This window comes from Phragmites australis, chromosome 8 (genome assembly GCF_958298935.1).
Source record: "Phragmites australis chromosome 8, lpPhrAust1.1, whole genome shotgun sequence".
NCBI lineage: Eukaryota > Viridiplantae > Streptophyta > Magnoliopsida > Poales > Poaceae > Phragmites > Phragmites australis.
Genome location: NC_084928.1, coordinates 7,766,134 through 7,784,821, shown reverse-complemented (window position 1 = coordinate 7,784,821; position 18,688 = coordinate 7,766,134). Strand labels below are relative to the sequence as shown.

General features: G+C 44.0%; 2 pseudogenes; both read right to left on the bottom strand.

Moving 5' to 3' along the window:
• Nucleotides 1-1,388: 1,388 nt before the first annotated feature.
• On the bottom strand, nt 1,389-14,238 carry LOC133926504 (cyclin-T1-3-like; annotated as a pseudogene).
• Nucleotides 14,239-15,358: 1,120 nt separating this feature from the next.
• Nucleotides 15,359-17,602, bottom strand: LOC133927570 (uncharacterized; annotated as a pseudogene).
• Nucleotides 17,603-18,688: the final 1,086 nt, after the last annotated feature.

Sequence of the window (18,688 nt, the reverse complement as noted above, 5' to 3'; positions counted from 1 at the left end):
GTGCACGCATGCGGCAAGGCTTGCGCGCGGTGCCATCGATGGGTCTGTGGTGACGCCCGAGGAAACCACCATGTGAGGCATGAGGAGCAGCAGAAGCTGCTTTAGATATGAGGGATCCGCGCGCGATGGATGAGCCGATAAGGGAGACGCGCCGCCGGAGAAGGAAAGAAGCTCCAGCAGTCGTAGATTAGTTGTAAGAGGCGCAAAAACGTAACCCCCCCCCCCCTCCTCTCTTTTGACATAGGTTTTCGATTGGGATTGAGTTCGCATTTGGAGATTTGGGCTCAAATTTTTGGGATTTCCCGTTGAGGTTTCGGATTGGGGAAGGATTTTGGGGATTAGGGTTACGTATGTAAAGGGGATTCTAAGAGTTTTGCGAATAATTGCTTAATCCTCTCTTTCTACATGCTAAATCTGAGCCGTATTAACCTCATCCAAGCCTTAAAACATTTAATCCAAGCTCTAATGAGCACATGAACATACATATACAAGTATAAACACATCTAATTCGAGACAAAGAACCCTAATTTATGAATCTGTGTTCTAAACTGACATTAATAAGAGCTAATTATCACCTAAACATGCTCAAATAACATTAATCTGAGACATAAATAGTCTAAAACATGATTATATGCTTTGATCTAAGCCTAATTGATCTTAAAGATTCATATTTGACAGCTAATTGATGTAAACAGAAAGAATTAAGCCTTATTGATCATAAAACAACATCAACCGAGCACTAAATCAATTCTTTATTAGGACTAATTAGGCCCAATTATGGCTAATTTCGGCTCTGGTACCAAATGTAAAAGTAACTTACATCTTAAATCACAAGATCATTAGTGCTAATATTCAACACCACCTTAAGTGGAATCATATGGACGTACCGACGTTCGGAGATGCCATTAGCGATCAGTGAGGAGTGTGATATAGGCGTAGCAATGCATGGTGATGAGGGTAGATGCCGCACAAACTGTCAGTGACGTCGTCATTGACATGGTGTAGATGTTGCAATAGTAGATGGTGTAGCCAACATTCCAGTGCAGTTAGTGGCAACAACAGCATTAGTTTTCACCTCACTGATGCGCTCGTAACGATCACTAGGATTTAGAGTGTTTAGGGAGGACTTATCTTCACATGAAAATCTTAGCCCATAAGGTATCAGCTCCCTCTGTTCATATAGCGCACATAAGACAGGACCGCAACCATTGATTGGCTACACTTCCTATCAAATCGCGGGAGGTAACCCAATCAATTAAGCCGTTAGTTGAGATCTAAAACTGCCATGATCAAAAAATGCTAACACTGATGCAGCCTTGTTCATATTGTTCCAGCGGAACTGGCTCCTCTGACGTTGCTAAGCAAAGTCACATATGAACAGCGCTGTAAACAATAATTTGTGAGTATGAATAGTCATTTGCAGTAAAATACTGTAGCACAGGCATTGAGAATCCTACTATGATTTTACTATACATGAGTACGATGGTGTATAGCACTAAATCTGAGTTGCCCATTTTCAATCCAACGGATCATAACAGGAGCAAAATCATGATACTGTTTACCCTCGGAGCCGGTTCCTGTTCCAGCTTAAGCCTGCGGAATGCTAGTCAACACCTCGTAAACATGTACACACTGCCCGGGGAAACCATTTCTTAAATTACATATTACAGTTCAAAACTCCCAGCATACCAAATAAGCATCAAGTACAGTTGTGACAGAAAAATAGGTTCCACATCATCATGTCATAATAGCCCAGGCCACATTCGGCTGCTTCCCAATAACGTCCCCCAAAGGTGTCCAACTTTCATGACCTGAGCCTTTCAACGTCCCTTTCACCACGATCGTAGTCCCGGTGCTCATGGATGTCCTTTCTCTTCCGATTGTCAAGCTCTGGATAACGGTATACTTGGCTGTCCATGGACAGCGAGCTGCGTTGGGGCCAACTCTGCTTTCTCTCCTGCTTGGTCTTCTCGTCCTCAGCAGCCAACTCCAGACCATGTTCCAGCTCCCTTTCAATAAGATCATCATCCATGAAGTCATCCTTTCTAGAAACCTTAACTTTGGATTTCCTCCGTTTCTCCAGGGCCGCTTTCATTGAGGATGACATATTTGGGCCTTCATTGCAATCCCTTGCTTCATTCTGAGGTATCCTCTGGTTTGAGTTTTGCTTCTCAGGATGAGGGTGGTCATAGCAATGGTGGCCTGACACGTTTTGCTGGCTCAACTGCCTGGATGCTTGATGATGTTCATGGGAAGGAGGTTCGTCAGCAGTTCCTAGAGCTTTCCCAGGAGCAAGTTGATTAGCAACACTAGCTGAGCTCCCGTCAGTATCATTCCCTTGCAATGGTGGTGGTGCAACACGGTTTTCCTCATAGAGCTCCAACATTTGGTTGCTAACCTCTGAAAGAGTAATCATAAATACAGTGTCAGCATGCATCCTTGACATTATGAGCATCAAAAGTAACATTAGAAGAAAAGAATGGACAAGAGCATCAAAATGACATTAGAAGAAAAGAAAGGGCTAAAACGGACAATGGTGGTAGCAAACATATATAGTGTAACAAAACAGTTGTACTCAAAAGATATTGCCAACCAAAATATATCTGGTTCCATATTAGTAGTGACCATCCCAGCACGTCACTCCAGTATGTACCTGTATATGGCATACCCTTATGTATTCCACGATGTGTATACTCAAAAAGTCAAAAGAGATTCCCCTGTGCACAGATCGCAAGATGATGCGTCTTCGACCTAACTTAGTTCCGCAATAATTTTCAACACAAATGACATTCGGTCGTCCAGTTTCCATGAGATTACTAGATAGCTAACCAGTGGCAACAACTGCTGCTACAAGCGATGTTGCAAAATACAGACCCTTACAAAAAAATGAATATCACAGTAGGGCAGTCCGACTGCCCAACTGACTTTTGCATCTAGAGACCAACCTTCCAACTGCCGCGGGGTTACATCAAACTCTTGCCACCAGACCTTATCGCCATCTGATGGAAGCTTGACTTTGAGAAACGTCGCAGCCAGGAAGATTGCTCCAGCCGCAATATGGTGGGGCTTAAATTGCAGGCAAAGTGAAGTGTGGAGCCTGTACGCCTCTTTTAAGGCGTAGTAGATAGGCATATTTGGGGATTAGTATTTGTAACAAGAAGAGTAATTTTAGCATACCCATCATTGACAAAATTCCAGGCAACTTGAGCAAGTGCATTCTGACCAACCTTGAATTTCTTTATTGCTTCAACCAAGGGCTTGTAGGGATGGTGCACATTCAAGTCAAAACTAAGTGTTACAAGAACAACACGCTCCCCAAGTAAAATAAGTTCCTTCTGTTGTTCAGACATTTCCTGAACAAAACAAAACACAAACAGCCTCAACTAACATCCTATGCCACAGTAATAAGAAAGTAAAATTGCATTGAATCGAGCAGCCCCACCTTAAAGGGTAAAATGGATTCAGGGGAATTACAGCAGGGAAAAAACAATTATATCACTGTCAACTGATTTTTTTTTTACCTAGAACAGGAATATCAAGATGAATGTTCTCAATCAAATTTGAATCTCACCTTCTGCCTAATTCGCTGAACTGCAGCAGGATCCTTTTTGTGGATGATCTCATAGGAAAGGAGTATGACCCTTCAGAGGTCTAGGCGTTTCTTCAACTTTCCCCACCAAGAACATACAAACTGTTGCAATTGTTTGCATGATATAATGAGCATACATATTACAACTTTTAATTAGCAGTTGATGAGAAAAACTCTATCCCTAGAAAGTAACAAATAGCAAGCAGCATGATGTATGGTGCATGATACAAAGAAAAGGATGCATTGCCAATCAAATTTTAAATTGCATATCAGAAAATAATTGCCACATATAATAAAACACTACCAAGGTGTCTGTGTGTTGCAATGGATCTCAAATAGACGAATACTGTAAACACTATTCATCATACACTAGCAATTATATTAAATCCTAAAATTCATATTGTAACCAGAGATTAATATGTAACTATGTAAGCCACATGGTACAGCTGTGCTTGTAATCCTATCCTACACAGGGGATCCTACATGCTACATGCATATGCACACAAAGATCAATCCACAGAAAATCCTTGACAGTGAAGGGGGTAGAACCTACCACCATCACCACCAACTCCATCTTTTTATAGTAGTAAAGATATGATTTACATGTGACAACAAATCATTTTTGTGTCTTCAACATATGGGTAGTACCAGAACATCAAGCATTGATGACTTACCACCTGCTAAGATAGCTCTGACAACCATGTACACAAAACGATTTACAGGTAAAAGGGGAAACACTTTGTTTGACAAGCGTACCAACTATCACTTACAATCATGTTGTCACACCCGGTTTTAAGACCAACCTAAAAAACCACCCAACTAATCATGTGAGGAGTCTATGCCGCTTATGACCGTGAGCACGGCTGACATATTAGTTTTCACTCTACAAAGATCATACATTTTACCCACAAAACATACCCTCTTTTTTGCCCGTGTCGATCAAACACTTACACACTTCCGAGGTGTGCGGCTAGAATTCCACTGCAAAGCCTTTCCAACGCCTCTCTCAGCACGTGTTGACCCGTTGAGGTTTCACCGCCGTACATAAGTGGAGTACACCCTCCACCCCAAAAACCCCTTCTTACGTCTTACGGTTCCAGGAAGTACACCCTTCCATCCCCGTACTACCAAATGATCTTCACAATGCTGAGAGAAAAGCGAATTACTGAGCTAAGCCCGTCCCATACCAGGCTTATGGTTGTACTGTTTTCATGGATGGTTGCTCCACGAACCGGTCCTTAACATAGTCTGGGCAAGACCGCCATCAACCCAACAACAGAGTAATAACCAATTATCCAAAAGCCAACAATTCTGCCTGGAACAGATCCACAGGCCAACCAAAATGCCAACTTGACAACGTAGAGAAGTACAAGGTGGCGAAGAAGACCGCAAAGCGAGCAGTGAGTGAAGCAAGAGGTCGGGCGTATGAGGACCTCTACCAGCGGCTAAACACGAAGGAAGGGGAAAGGGATATCTATAAGATGGCCAAGATCCGTGAGAGGAAGACGAGGGATGTCAACCAAGTCAAATGCATCAAGGATGGGACAGATCGACTTCTGGTGAAGGAAGATGAGATTAAGAATAGATGGCGAGAGTACTTCGACCAGCTGTTCAATGGAGGAGGTGAGAGCTCTTCCATTGAGCTGGACGACTCCTTTGATGATGCCAACAGGCGTTTTGTACGAAGGATTCAGGAGTTTGAGGTCAAGGAGGCTTTAAAAAGGATGAAAGGAGGCAAGGCAATGGGCCCTGATGGTATCCCTATTGAGGTGTGGAGATACCTTGGAGACATAGCAATTGTATGGCTAACTAAGCTTTTCAACCTTATTTTTTGGGCAAACAAGATGCCCGAAGAATGGAGGCGGAGTATATTAGTACCAATCTTCAAGAATAAAGGGGATATTCAAAGTTGTACTAATTACCGTGGGATTAAGCTGATGAGCCATACGATGAAGCTATGGGAGAGAGTCATTGAACACCGCTTACGAAGAATGACAAGCGTGACCAAAAATCAGTTTGGTTTCATGCCTGGGAGGTCGACCATGGAAGCTATCTTCTTGGTACGACAACTTATGGAGAGATACAGGGAGCAAAAGAAGGACTTGCATATGGTGTTCATTGACTTAGAGAAGGCCTACGATAAGATACCGCGGAATGTTATGTGGTGGGCCTTGGAGAAGCACAAAGTCCCAACAAAGTATATTACCCTTATCAAGGATATGTACGATAATGTTGTGACAAGTGTTCGGACAAGCGATGGTGACACCGATGATTTTCCAATTAGAATAGGACTGCACCAAGGGTCAGCTTTGAGCCCTTATCTTTTTGCTTTGGTGATGGATGAGGTCACAAGGGATATACAAGGTGATATCCCATGGTGTATGCTCTTTGCAGATGATGTGGTGCTAGTCGACGATAGTCGGAAGGGGGTAAATGGAAAGTTGGAGCTGTGGAGACAGACCTTGGAGTCGAAGGGTTTTAGGCTTAGTAGAACTAAAACTGAGTACATGAGGTGCGATTTTAGTACTACTAGGCACGAGGAGGATGAGGTTTGCCTTGACGGGCAGGTGATACCTCAGAAGGATACCTTTCGATATTTGGGGTCGATGCTGCAGAAGGATGGTGAAATCGATGAAGATGTGAGCCATCGAATCAAAGCCGGGTGGATGAAGTGGCGCCAAGCTTCCGGCGTCCTCTGCGACAAGAGAGTACCACAGAAGCTAAAAGGCAGGTTCTATAGGACGGCAATTACACCTGCGATGTTGTATGGCGCAGAATGTTGGCCAACTAAAAGGCAACATGTCCAACGGTTGAGTGTAGCGGAGATGCGCATGCTGAGATGGATGTGTGGCCACACAAGAAAGGATCGGGTTCGGAATGAGGACATACGTGATAGAGTTGGTGTAGCACCAATTGAAGAGGAGCTTGTCCAACATCGTTTGAGATGGTTTGAGCATATACAACGCAGGCCCTCAGAAGTGCCTGTACATAGCGGAAGAATAAAGCGTGCGGATAATGTCAAGAGAGGTCGAGGTAGACCAAACTTGACATGGGAGGAGTCTGTAAAGAGAGATCTGAAAGACTGGAATATCACCAAAGAACTAGCCATGGACAGGGGTGCGTGGAAGTTAGCTATCCACGTGCCAGAGCCATGACTAGACTTGCAAGATCTTATGGGTTTCATCTCTAGCCTACCCCAACTTGTTTGGGACTGAAAGGCTTTGTTGTTGTTGTTGTTGTTGTTGCCCAGACCCTACTATCTTAGGCTAAGAACTTTTACCAAAGTTCATCAATATTAACATAATTCGACTATGCTACCCATGAGAAAGTATAACTAAATACATTCTACCTAACATGAAAACCAATCTACGGTTACAAGGAAGATTGAGGAAAAACTAGTAAACCATAACAATGGAATATCATGTTTGACGAGCATGCAATTTGTAAAGCAAAATTTTACAAAAGTAGGCGCAAAATATTCAAGGACACTTGACTTCTCCGATGAGTTGCTTGAAATCTCCTAAGTCTTGATCCTGGATATTCTCGAACACTTCCGGAACAAACTCCTCTACAAGCGAGCAAACAAGCACCACTAAGAACAGACACTAAACAAAGCAAACACATAAGACAAACACTAAAACAAGGTAGGGCACAAATTCAGGAAGATTTGGGCACAAGAACCGTCCAAATCGGAGCAACGAAGCGAAAACTACGACCAAAAGAAATTCTAAGCGACTAAAAACGACAAACACTATTTTCTGGAATTAAACCTAATTTTTAAAAGGCCTAAAACATTTATTTAAAATTTTGTAGAATTATTTTATAGCATAGAAATGATTAAAACAATTTTATGAAATTTATTTGCATTTTTCTAGAAATAAACTAATTTTTATATGCATAAAAACAAATTTAAAGCATTTATTCTATCAAAGAATTCATTTCTAAACATTATCATAATTAATATATATTTTCTAAACTATTTTTCCAAACAATAACATTATTCTATCCCTAAAACTATTTTTTTAGAATTAAAACAGAATTGAAAACCTAATAAAACAATTATATAAAGCATTTTCTATTTTTTGGAATTTTTCTAATACAGAAAAACTATTTTCGGAATATTCGAATTATCGTGAATTAATTTTCTAAAGGAAAATCGAGTTTGTTGCGCAATCGCTGATCTGGCTGCTGACTCAACTGAAAAGCGCTAACTGGACTAGCCACGTCGGACACGGACGCACACGTGGCTGCTGACTAGGCTAGGCTGACTCGGCGCGAGACTCATTAAATCCTACGCGCACGATTTCAATCGGACGGCCGAGATCAACCAACGCGAAGGGGTACGCTACTTCTAATCTACGCCGCACAACGACGATCCAACGACAGAGAGGGCGCCTACCTCTTCTCTGGCGATTCGACGACAGCGACGCCTCGGGCGATGGAGGACGGTCGGAGACGGCAAAGATGATGCTGCGATGGTCGGACAGCATCGACGAGCGGTGGAAGAGGAAGTAGAGGTTGTGGCGACTCCGTTTGATGGCTTATCGGACGTCGAAGAAGACTGGGGAGGCTCGGCGACGGCGGGGCTTCAACGACGAGCTTCGGTGGCCTATGGAGCTGCGTGCAATGGTCGGAGCTCGACGGCGAACGGTCGAGGACAACGACGTGCGGACGGAGAACACCGGCGGAGGCTCGGACGGCATCGGGGAGGCGCTGAGCGACTCAACAACGGCGGCGGGGTGCAAAATAGGTCCAGCGACGGCGCTAGAGCTCACGGTTTGAGGAAACTCGATGAGGTTTGCGGAATTGAACGCGGTGGAGTGCGAAGACGCTCGGCCGAGGGGTCAATTGAGGTTTTATAGAGGGGAAATGACGAATTGAATCGATCGGCGGGGATTGAAGGCAACGGCGAGTGGCGGAAAAATTGGGCTCGGTTTCCTTTTCTTCGGTCAACTTTCCATCGCGAAAATGAACCGGTGTGACTGCCCTCTTCATTGCGGCGTCGGTTTCCAAACGATCGTGGCTTCCTTCCGTTACTCACGCGGCATTGAAGGATTTCCAACGGGCGGACGCAGAGAAGGAAAGAGCAGCGGAAGAGGATGGAGCTGACGACTAGGTCCCACACAACAGAGAGAGGCAGAGAGGAGAGGAAGGGGAAGATCGGGCATGACACATGTCAAGAACACAAAGAGATAAAAATGGTTCCACAAACATCAGCAAGCCCATATATATATTTAATAAGATTATAAGACTTACCCGCCTATCAATGTTGTCATGGCGTCGGTATAGCGACGCCATAGCGTCGCCATATCGGCGTGGCGGTTTTCTGGCTCTCGCCACGCCGACGCCACAACGCAAGCGGGTATGGCGCGAGCTGGTAGCCTTCTGCCGCCGACCGCCGCCTCTCCATCCCTGGTGGCTGCTGCAGACCTCTCCTCCCTACCGCCAGTGGTCGTCGTCTGCTGCTCTCCAGAGTTCAGACCTACAGCAGCCGTCACCAGTAGTCGTCTGCCGCCGACCGCCGCCTCTCCATCCCCGGTGGCCGGCGCAGACCTCCAGAGTCCAGATCTGCAGCAGCCATCGCCCAGGAGTTGCCTTAAGGTCGCATGGAGAGAGAGAGAGAGAGAGAGAGAGAGAGAGAGAGAGAGAGAGAGAGAGAGAGAGAGAGCTGATGTGGTCGTGCTCATGTCGAACAAGAGAAATGGGATGGAGAAGGGACTGCTGTCATCCTACTGCTCTTTGTGTGGTCTGTGTGAAAGCGTGAGTGTGGAGGGAGGAGGGGGACAACAAGGCATGGGCTAGCAGTGGCAGTGTTCACAAGGTATTGGTGCCTCCCACTCTACACTGTGCACTAGTACTACTATGAGAGTATTTGGGTTGGTCTGGTGGCTGTAGCTTCTCTCTGACCTGTTGGACTAGTCTCACATGCACATAGCACTTAGTCGTAGGCACTAGCACTAAGTAAGCTCAAGCTCTGTTATGTAGACTAGCAGTAGGCCAGTAGCACAAGCTTAAGCTGTTTTGTAGACTAGACTATAATTTGCTAATATTCTAGACTATAATGCGTGTATTCGTCACGTGTGTATAGCGTCGCCACGCCACGCGCCATGTCGCTGTAAAGTTATGAAGGTGGTGGGTCGCCGCGTCTTGCCACGCCGCCGTAACAATCTGGCCGCCTATCATTTTTTGCATGAGATTGATGAAGGAAAAACCGGTGACAGAATACTATAGCTGTAGTAATTGTAACTTGAGGCCTACATTATAAAGCTATTTGTCGTTAGAAGGATACATTACATATATAAAGGTATCAAGTGGAATAAGGAGCATAATCCATGCTACTACATAAAGGGATGTTTACTGGCTTGTAGACTATCACAACACAGTTACTTTGTCCTACCTAAACAAGGATATTACCGCCTTAAGTTGCATGCCTGACAAGCACTAGTTAATCTTCTACCTAAACAAGAATGATGTTGCTCTCCAACTACACAGGATGAATGAGACTCTTAATCTTCTTTTCTCTGTTTGGTTTAGTTGTTTTGTTTAGTTTTTTTCCTCTTCTCTCTCCAGTTGTCTTTGCCTCTCTTAAAGGTTTTATTCAGTTTTTTTTTCATATAATATATATACCACAGTAGGGGTTTCCCCAGCTATTTTCCCCTTAAAAAAAGTACTAGTTACTATAGCATAATTACATAACCAATCAAAGTAGCAAACTGTCTCTTGGTTTTTATAAACAGTTTCCTACAGTATTGTGTTTATGAAGAATCATCGAGTCACTTTTTTCCCTTATTAAAAAAACAAGAACAGCACTGATGTGCTCACATGTATATGTACTTATGTAGCAAATTTTTAACCATAAAAATGGGTTAACAGACATGTGGTAGCACATCTATCAAGCAAACAGAAAGTGATATGGCTTGATAATTGAGAGGCTACATTTACGGATTTACCATCAACATATCAAATATATTTAGCACCGAATGATCTCTAGATGCTGGTAAGGAGAATAGAGCCTAGATACAAAGCTCAGAAGGCATCGAGTATGGATATAAATCAAACTGTAAGACAAATGTATAAATTGGGTAGTTCACTAACCAGATTTATAAACTATCTAAAACAAGGACATATATTACATGATTTAGTATTCAGTATGATTTACTAAAATACTAGGAGGAACCAGACAAGTCCATTCAATGCAATGGTAGCACAAATGATTAAGTCGCCATTTAAGTAGTCTACTTCGCAAAATTCTTGTTACCTACCTCTACAAATCTGTTTTATGTATCCTCAAATATTCACCTTCTGTGCCTCCTCAAACACTAGGGTTCTTGTAATATTCGGAAAAACATTTGATTATCCTAATATTCTAACCAAAGTTTCTGATAGTATATGTTTAAACTATTTACTCTCATTAGATCTTCCCACCAAACGTTGTATCTATTTAGTAAATGCATGGCCTAGGCAACATAATGTACTTATTGTGGCTGTGGGCCATGCAAGGGGCACAGGAAGGCAACAATTACAGCGCTATCTTTAGCCAATTCAGGATCAGACTTGATGGATCCTCTTATCCTTATTTTCTTATTGTTGAGATTACTTAACTTTTGTTAGGATTCTATCTTATCTTTACTATTTGGTTATATTGATAGTTAGGGGACCTATATAAGGGCAAAGCCATTGCTGAGGATTGAGGAAGGCAAACAAGAGTAAACCAGATTTCTCTATCCCTCTCCCTCTCTGTGTTCTCCCTAATGCATGCTACTTTTTCCTCCTGTTTTCTTGCTGCTCCCTAGTTCCTACCAATCAAATGTATCTCTCCAATCCACGCCCTTAGGTACCCTTCCCCAAAAGTCAGTACATAACAGTACTCTAGAATACAAAAATGTCATCTACAAGCACTTGCCATGTAATTGTCATTCATACTCTAGATTTTCCTCATATTTGTAACATACAGTGAGCACAGCATAAGTAATAAAAGCATTTAAAAAGTTATTGACGGGAGAAATGAGAAGGAAACAAAAGCTGATTAGGAAGAAATTAAGCTGCAGTGAAATAACATAACAAACTTGAAAGAAATAAAAGAAAATCACAGATGAAATGACTGTTATAATTTCAGGAATACAAGTAATGATAAATATTTGTGGTATAATATATTCTTACACTTTAAGCCTCATCCCCAAATCTTGCAGAAAGGTGCAGTATGACTTGCGAAGATAAGACTCTTTCTTCAGATCAATACCATCTCTCATTGACAAGGAATTCTCCTCTATTTCTTTTCTACTAAAATACCATGAATTACCAAGTTGGCCACCTTCTGCATGTCTATCATATGGTATTCTATATGGGCTGTTTTCTACAATTCCATGATGTGAAGAGTCACTTGTCAGCATGACATCCATGTTGGATATTCCTCTTCTCTTCTAAGAAACCTGAAGAAGTGTAAGTGAGGCATATAGTGTTACTGCTAGCAAATTCAACAGCAATTAAGTTAAATGCATCCAACAATATGTTTCAAATGACATGTGACTATGTGAGCTATATCAAAACTAAACCTGTGGTACATGATAAAACAGTTGACATCCAACGGATGAGCAAAACTTGCTCATGCATAAGCAATAAGGGGGCAAAATCACATGTCCACACAACTCCTATGAATTGCCAGTCATTCATGGAAGTTAAGCACCTCAACAAACTTGTGAAACAAGGATGATAATAGTAAACTAATGGGTCTTCTTATTTGCATCAAAAATCATCTTTCAATTGTTGCTAAACAACATGTAGATCCTTCATGAAACATTGAAACTACAGTTAAGACCAGCTTACACGTAGTTATTTCTTACTTATTCGAGGTGTTTTTCTCTGGGACTGGTGTACCTTTAAACTACAGTAACACAGATCATGCGGTGTAAGCAGGTGGATGGCTCCTATTGAGAATTAAGATCATGGCATTGTCAAGCTAACAACAGGAAGGAGCAAAAAACATTCATAATATTGTCCTCTTGTGGGCGCCTGTTTCACCTAAAACAAGTGAATACATTCAAGCAACAACTGACCAACCCTCAATACATGAGTAATGCAATACCCAGAGCTAAATAATACATTTCAAAAATGCTTTATGAAAAAAACTCAACTCAGTTACATGTGAGCATCAAAAGTTTCTAAAGAAAATTCCTGCATACAATGATACAAATACCCCAAAAGTCACAAATTAATCTGAAGATTGAGCCATAAAAGTGAGTTAAAGCCAATTTAAGGAGAAGTCATTTCAACTACAAGGACCATAAATCCCACAAAAACCTTGGGTGCTTCTGTCCAACTACAAGGCTTACTAGAGTCCGATAATCTCATTTTGGATTTTTCTTTTGTCCGAGGAGATGAAATGCTTCAAAAACATTGTTGTCGATGGGTAAAGGTATCACTAAAAAACGGATTTCTTAACTATAATGCATACTCACAAGTACACCCTTACATGAAACTACTAGGCGGTTCACCTTAAAAGTTGGTATTTGCTTTTAGAAGTGTATTCCTGGCTAAGCCACATGACCATACAGATCATACAAGGCAAGTTACTGGCTTTATGACAAGAATTCAGACCAAATAATAAAACAGATCATGCATGTGGCTCTTACAAAAGTTGAGAGTTGAAGCGCCCTTTAAGAACAAACAAAGAACACTAGCAGCGTTATTGTTCCTGTTAGCTACTTGTTTGACCCAGTGGTGGATCCAGAAAAAATTGAAATGGTGTGCCTGTTCTAACACAATATATCACATATCATATGCACTATATCACAAGTCTAATGAAATTAAGGTTCAAATTAAGAAAAATGCAATACAGATTGTTCGAATAAGAGTACCAGTTGGTTTTACATGAATATAAATTGCAAATTATGAATGAGAGGTATGAAACAAATGAACAATTCAGTATGAACGAGAGGTATGAAACAAATCAACAATTCAGTATGAACAATTCAAACAGTACAAACCTACATCAGTATCAAACAGTATGAACTATTCAACAATTCAGTATCAATCTATCAAACAAATCAACAATTCAGTATGAACTATGAGTCTATGAAGAATGAAACAAATCAAACAGTACAAACCTACATCAATAGCAGTGATGCAGAGACATTCAGACTTTCCAGTTGGTGAATGATCTTCTCTTTGAAGAATCGTGTGCTCTGACAACAGAGAGACAAGAACTGAGATCGCAAATCGTCGGCTTTCTGAGCTTGGTGGCACTAGAAATACGGTCAACAAAGAGATCAAGCTTGTTAGCCGCGAATCTTACTACTGCATCTACTCTCATCGGGGGCACCAGCGTAGTGGCGTGGGGCACTGGGGCGGTCGGGCGGGCCGCCGCTCGGCGCCCGGCGGAGGTGGAGGCGCCGAGCTGGCGAGCTGCGGAGCACGGGTCACCGGTCACGCTGACACGGCGAGGCTGGAGGCCTGGAGCACTGGAGGGCGCGAGGTCGCGAGCACGGCGAGAGCCGAGAGTGGCTCGGCGCCCCGGTGGCCGGCGGCGGTGACGGTATGGCCGCGTGGACGGTGAGGCGGCTAGGGCGAGGGCGAGCAACAGGGGCGTCGGTCGACTGGGCGTGATCAGGGGCGGCGTGGCTGTTGGGCTGGGGTCAGGAGGTGAGGAGGATACAGGCCGCGTGGCCCAGGAGGGGCGTCGTGGGCGTTGTATCATCCCCTCTGCCACCAAATTGGTTAGAACTTTTTATGATTACTAGTTATCTGCTCATATGTTATAATGGATGTAAAAAATTATTAAATAAAAATAGCGAAACACATGTATATCTATACAAGGATTATTATTATTTCAATTCTATATTCAACGAGTATCATTTTGGATTCCTTCTAGAGAAACCCCTGGAACCATGATTGAAATCAGTGCAACGGGCTTTCCTCATTTTAGATATGATAGATGAGTGTCCGTGTATTGCAACAGAAACATAAGCAATACATAGGGTAACATGAAAGTTGCAAGTTCAAGCTGAAAAATATTGTCAGTAAGATGACAAACTATTGGTAGTTCATAGATTTTTTTTCCGCAAAGCAACACAATTTCCGGTGGTTTCAAACCATATGATCTATATGTGTTTTTATTGAATAGAGAATTGCATGTGTGTTGCATCGGAAGCAAAGATATTTTGCATGACATAATATAGTTGAGTGATTATAGTCGTATCAGCTCAATATTTGCTACAGACTGCAATTGTGGAAAAGAAATAGAGAGTCAAGTGTGCTTGCCCATAACTATAATAAAGTACTGATAACTTTACAGGAAATAACCAAAAGAAAGCCCTCCGTCGTCAAGCCCTCCTTGAGCTCAACACATAAACCCTTTCAGGAGACGTGAGGCCCATCTCTCCCAAGTTCCCCTCTAGCTTTGTTGCATTTCACCTCGGGATCGTGCTCATAGCTCACATCCCGGTGATTTTTTATGTTTCCTTACTACTTTATGTTTTCCTCAACATAAAAAAGGGAAATTGGATCAACATAACAAAAAGACTAGTGGATTTGCACTATGCCACTAGGGCTGCAAGTAGTTAACATTTTGAGTGTGAGAAATTTAAATAAAAATGAACTTTTAAAAGAAGTGCTCAATTGAAAATCTACAATGAGAACAAAACAATTATGTAAAATAGAATTTCAAAAAAAACTGAGCGTGTTTGTAGGTTCAACTGCACAAAAAAAGTAGCACAAAATGAAAGTAACATACAAGGACCTAGATGTAAACACTTACTGAAACATCCCTTAGAATCAGAACTGCCAAGCCCAGTCCCCTGTTTGCAATTGATAAAAAAAAGCAAAGCATGTAAGCTTTTCCATCGTACTACAATATATAATCTTCTGGACCGAACAATTGGTTGATAGTACAAAAATTTGCATGAAGTACATAAAAAAACTTATTAATACAAAATTAATTATTTTTTGCAAATCTGAGTTTCTTCTTACCTAGAGTTATTTTCCCATTGTTTCCATGCCATGTTATCGTCCACCCACCGTACTGATATCCAAGATCGTCAACATGTGTTCCTACGACCAGTAATCTTTTTACATTTTTGACCAATGGAAGGAACGGTTCCTTCTGGTTCTTGCCATTTTTTAGAAGTACCAAAGACTTGTGAACTACCGCACGTGTTAGCAGCTGATGTTCCTAAAAGGTTAACAACTTAACATATTGTCTATGGTTGATGATACCAATTATGAAACATCTCAAACAGAAGAATAAGGAGAAGTATTGACTGAAACAACACAAGAAAATAGATGTACAAACATACATGTTACCTTGCAACCAACTATGTCTAGCAGAGATGGGTCTAAAAATGGATACTCAAACAGTCCAGAAATAAACTTGACCCTAAGAATCCACTCAACAACGTCATCAATCCGAGACATTGGTATCTCCCCTGTCTCCATCAAGAACGTGAGGTCCTCCAAAAACTTCTCAAATCTATGAGGTATCATAATCTATAGATTGCTCAGTGAAGGCAGGAGAACCAGTAGCTGCAGAACATAGTTTTATGTGAACACTTGATAACTACATACCATGTCCATTAAGAACGTGAGATCCTCCAAAAACTTCTCAAATCTGTGAGGTATCATAATCTGTAGATTGCTCAGTGAAGGCAGGAGAACCAGTAGCCGCGGAACATAGTTTATGTGAACACTCGATAACTACATACCATGTCCATTCCCGCATTAGCTGATTGTGCAATGCAAAAGCGATAATCTGACCCTCCAGGCTCTCGTGGCTCACAGAGCCTGTCAATACCCTCCCAATCTGAAATCACAAAACCCTAAAACAAGAGCACAATTCATAATCACAACCTAAGCTTACATCAAATATACCAAGCAATCACCATAAGCTCCTGCTACCTTGTAGGCTAATTTGCCCTTCAAAACATCTGTCAGCAAATACCTATTTGAATGCAATGGCTCCCCATTCCATTTAGAGTAGGATGCCATCACCGCTGCCACACCTTGAGCTATACAATCAGGGTAAGGTGCCATATGGATGCCTTCCAAATCTTCATATGAGCGAATGGCGTTCTTCTCATTGACCCCCTTGTTCGTGCCACCATCCCCTATGAAATGTTGGCGCAAGCAAGTATGTTCTCCTTGGAAACCACATAGACGCATTTCCACAAACATGTGGTGGGCATGCGAAGAACACGCTAAACATCACCACTGAAGTACCTAGCCGAAGCGAGGAACGGATAACCATGCCATGAGGGTGGTCTGCCGGTGGCTGCCCCTGCATCCCTGTGAAGATGGTGGTCAGGAAGCATAAAATCTATGGGTTCTCGTTGTGGCTCTCTTAGCATCTCTCCCACCTCGGATCCTGACAGACCTGACACGCACCAGACCAAACGTACATCAAAGAGATCCCGCATAGACACCACCAGTTAACTAGGAAAGTTTTGAGTTCTACTCACGGTGAAGCAAAGCGTGAAGGTCCAGTGGATGCCAGTAGCGCGGACCTCGAGCGCGGTCACCTCGCTGATCTTACGCGTGAGCTCTGCGTCCATGGGAGGTTAACACATACAATTGCTAGAACTGAGCAAAACACCACAAGGGCTAGTACGGCGAGATGGCCAAACCGGTGCAGCATCAACTGGCGCAATTCGATACCTGAAGGCGTCGAGGCCGACATTGTGGGGGAAGATGGTGGCGTCGTAGACGTTGTTGTGGCCATGGACGGCGTCGGTGCCGTAAATGATGGGGATGCCGAGGTTGGATGGGAAAATGATGCGCTGCATGTCAGCACAGTCGGTGGGGGAGGCATGCTCGCGGGGCGTGATGCCTTCGGTGTTGAGGATGCTGCCGGTAGCAAGCTCGGCAAGGGCGACAGTATGACGTGAAGGTGCGCTCGATCTAGGCCATATGCGTCACCTTCTCACACGGTGTCATTTGACCCAGCAGGTCACGCACCCGAGCCTCCACTAGAGCCGACGCATCCTTGTACAGTGATGTCGCATCGCCTTTCACCACTGCTGCCATGCGAATGAGTGGAACGATGGTTGGGATGCCCACCTGGGTGCCTGCAGCGGCGCATGCAGACTCGGAGGCTGCCTCTAGGGCGCGGCTTGCATCGGCGGTGAGCGCGCGTAGCACCGTTGTGTAGGCGGCGGTGAAGCCCAGGACGACGAGCGTGCGGCCGTTCTCGCAGGCAGACGTCCTTGAACAAATTTTTTATCGGGGTCGAGCCATCAGGGCATGCGGATAAGGAGATTGAGGAGAGCGGAGCGACGTGAGATAACCGCGTGTTGCGAAAGGAAAGGGAGCGAGGAGGGCAGAGCGGCGCTGGAGCAAGAGAGCGGGATCAACTAAAGGGAAAGGGAGTGAGAGAGAAGAGTGGAGCGGGCGTGCAGCGCTTAGTGCCTATGCAGGGATGGCGCCGGCATGGCTCGCGGGGGCCTGTGGTGGCCGGTGTCGGCAGGACTCCGAGTGGCAGCGTGGTGCTCCGACGGGGCTATAGTGACGCGTAGTTCAGGCGGCAAGAGCGGTGTGGTGACACGCGCTTCGGGCGACTGGGTGGTCTAGTGGCATCGCTTCGGACGGTGCGTGTGGTGGTCAGAGTGGAGGCAAGCGGTAGTGCTGGTGGCGGCAGGCCACCGGCTTCAAGCGGGGCGCTGCTCGGCAGGCAAGCGGCGACGTGGCGTCCATCGGACAGTGCTCCGGCGTGGATGCTTTTTTGGTGCAGCCAAGCAACGGAGGTGGGCAACCCGGTGGCTCAGCATAGTGTGGTAGGGCGCAATGGCGCTACTAGGGCTGCGATGCAGCAACACTGCTCCGGGCGACGCAAAGGTGATGCTTGGCGGGCGATGGCCCAACTACTTCGGGCGCACGGCGAGCGATGAGTTGCAGTTGGTCGGTGCGGCGGTGGTGGCACCGCTTCGAACGACGTGAATGCTAGAAGGCCTCCGGCTTCCTCGCCCCTTTTTTTCGATCTTGTGGTGGTGGCCATTGAGCTACCGTGTTCTATGCAAGGTGACGGCCACCGGATTCTGATCTGCGGTGAGGTGGCGGTTGTGGGCCCCACCAATCATGATTGCGCCGACGATGCTATGTCGTATGCGCTACTGT